This window comes from Parasteatoda tepidariorum, chromosome 7, assembly GCF_043381705.1.
Source record: "Parasteatoda tepidariorum isolate YZ-2023 chromosome 7, CAS_Ptep_4.0, whole genome shotgun sequence".
Taxonomy (NCBI): Eukaryota; Metazoa; Arthropoda; class Arachnida; order Araneae; family Theridiidae; genus Parasteatoda; species Parasteatoda tepidariorum.
Genome location: NC_092210.1, coordinates 72,481,145 through 72,484,633, shown reverse-complemented (window position 1 = coordinate 72,484,633; position 3,489 = coordinate 72,481,145).

The following is a 3,489-nucleotide window of genomic DNA, read 5'->3' as shown; positions in this document are numbered from 1 at the left end:
TATTTTATTATTATTTAATTACATTAATTAAACAGTGCGTAAAACTTTTTAAAAAAAAGTACGCCGGAATAACTTAACTAATGATCATCATACAATCTTCATTGTTCAAGAAGATCTCAAGTATGTTCAGGGTGCGTAGCCCAATTATTCAAGAAAAAATAAGCACCTTTTAAGCACTCAAAAAATAATTTCAAGCACTTTAAAAAAATATCATAACAATGTGAACTGTGTCTTTTGCATAATTCGTAGCGAAATTCAACATGGTAAAGGAAAAATCTCATTTTGAAAAAGGGAAACTTACGCACTTTTTCAAAACACCTAATAAAAAAAGCACCTTTAAGGACTCTTAAAAAACGAAAATAAGCACCTTTTAGCACTTTCTAAAAACGCTACGCACCTTGATGACCTTAAGTAATCCACACAACAAAATGCACATTCACTAAATTAACTACCTTTTTTAACTCAACAAATTCGGATTCTTGTCCTTTAAAGCATGAAGGAAGCTTTCATCAGAAAAATGTGATCCACGCAGTTTAGGAATGCTACGTTTATGCACATTTCGCCATATCTCTATAACAAATAAAATAATTTTAAGCACAATTATAAAACTCATTTATCAAAGAAAAATTTAACGTAATTTTTTTTCACATTATTTAATAACGATTAAAAAAATTTTGAATTGTTAAGTGTAAGGTTTTTACACTTTTTGAAGCAAGTAATTTTAAATTACAAAATCTAAAATATGATCAAAATCATTCAAGTAGTTTCTGAGAAAAAAAATATTTAAAAAAAAGTCAAATTTTTAATTTTTCTAGTACTTTCAATCAATTTTGTTCAAATTAAGGCTAAAAATTTTTAATGGCTGTCTTGCTAAAACTAATGTGCAACAATACATTTTCCATACCACTCCTTTTTAAAGAGTTCAAATAGAAAATACATAGATAGATGTGATTCTAAAAGAATATAATAATCATCAAATTTCCAGTTCTTTTTGAACTGACTTAACAGAATCTAATTTCATCAGAGAAAATTAAGTTTCAAAGGTTTTCTTACCTAAATATGCGGATTATTCTTGCTTATGACAGTTCTACACATAGAAAGCTGCATTTTGTACAATGATGTGTGCTCCCTACAACAAAACCAATTTTTCCAAGCTATGCAAAGAAATGAACCCTAGTGATACTTAAGTAATTTCCCAACTGCATTTGCGTTAAGCAGCTTCCTCGGACATGCAGGATATCAACACATTGTGCTTGTCAAAATGTGGAAAATTCCACTTAAACAGTATCATTACAGATTTATAATTATTATAAATATCTTTTTTTTTAAGAATGTGTATGTTCGAAAAAAAAAACTCATTTGAAAATAATAAATTATTTGTTTTGAAGCAAAAAAAACTAAAAAACAACTTATTTAGAACCTTAATATTATAACTATGAGTTACAATTGTTTAATGAGATTTTATAAATTTTAACTAATTTGCCTAAAAATTGTGAGTTAATTATACAATTACAAATTATGAGTTAAAATATAAACTGTTTGCTAATTAAATTAAAAAATAATAATATTAATTTTAAGAAAGAAAAAAAAAATTGCTTCCATATTTATTGTAAGCTTCATATAAAAAGATACTGAACTTACTAATTATTTTAATTAGTATTCAAATTTTTTTTCATTCAGTATAAAAATATTTTGAACATTAGAAACATAATGCAACTATCTTGTTGCCAAAAAGCATTTTTTAAATATAGTTATATTTATTTATATAACTTCAAAAAAAAAAAAAAAAAAAAAAAAAAAAAANAAAAAAACATGGTTCTGTGTTCAATTTTTTTCAGTTTAACAAAATAGACGAAAAAGTTAAATTACAACTTATTAAACAATAAATATTTAAGACAGGACTATTTTCAGAACTTGTATTTAAAATTTGTCTAATAAGAATTTTGTCATTGACTAAACCTTTAATTTTTATTTTTGGTTCAGTCAATAGCATTGAATATAGTAATCAAATAAATAAACTAAAGAAAGTAGTAAGATGTTAAGAAAAATTCTTTGTTAAACAGTTATAGAGTGTTTGAAAGCTGTGCAATCTAAAACAATTTTCAAATACTTGAAATTTTGAAGGAAAAAATATTTTAAAATAAAAATACAACATTTTAATTTCTCCTGAAAGAAAATTATTTTACCTCCAGATTTAATCATTACCTAATTTTAAACAAAAAATAGATAAACGAATTTTTTATTAAAAATAATTAGATAAAAGTCTAATAATAAATAAGGCTTTATGTACTATTAGATAATCGATAAGAAGGTTTATTTATTACCAGAAGGGTCACAACTAGAAAATATTTAAAATGTGGTAAATGTGTTAAAGGAAAAAAAATTGTATTTACTAATTTCAATCAACTATATAGAAGTTAAAGGAAACATACCTACATTTTAAAACTGGCCAAATTAATTCCTCAAAATTTCAAACAACTTCACAAAACACTAGCAACCGCTTTTAAAATTTTTCTGATTGAGACAATTCTGATCAAGAAATAAATTTTAAATAAAAATTACACATTAAATTAATAATGAATATTTAATGTAGAAAAATTGGGTCCAGGACAATAGCTTCACTATGAAATAAAGGGGTAGGTATTGTAAAGCAAATCCAAAACCTTTTGAGCCTCATATCAAATTTTAGTTTATTGTTAAATAATAATAAAATAAAATAAATAAAATAAAAAATTTGACCTCACTTCAATCCCCAAAATTAGGCTAAAAATATCTTTAAAAAAATCTATTTCACATTAGTTCTGTTTTTGTAAATTTGAGTATCTTTCAAAAACATTGCTGAGGCATTGCATTGCTGAAACATTGCATCACTTAACCCTAGGATTCATAAGCATTCGTCTCACAGACTGCACAAAATACGTTAACACTTGTAACTTTTTAAGTTAAAGAGATAGAAGATGAACTTCTAAATATCTTCCTAGACTGTTTGACAAATGTTTATGGATAGTGTTTCAGCCATGCATGTTTATAAATCTAGAGTTAAAATAAAATTTAGATCCCAGATTTAACCAAGCAAATGTTGCAAATGTCTTTAAATCGCAAAATTACACAGTCAGCTGAAAAAGCGGCTTTCCAGCATCATAAACGAAATTTATAGAAGGAAAAAAAAACAAACCTGGAAGTGACTATTTTTTGCCCCTTTAACTATAATCTATAAACAAGCTTTTGTTTGAAACACTTTTAATATTGTGCGAAAACGTCTTTCAACTTCTTTATAAGAAACCTGCCACAGGATACTATTTTAAAGTGTGTCATTATGCAGTATTTTGTAACTGCGTACTGCTTTGTGAATGTATCAAGTGATTGTTGATAAAATGTTAGTTGCTTATAGTAAGAAGAACTTGTGTACTAATTACACTTGATAATAATCATGACAAAACTTATGTAAAATGAAGAGAAAAAAAAGGAATTTAAGTAAAAACACAGTAA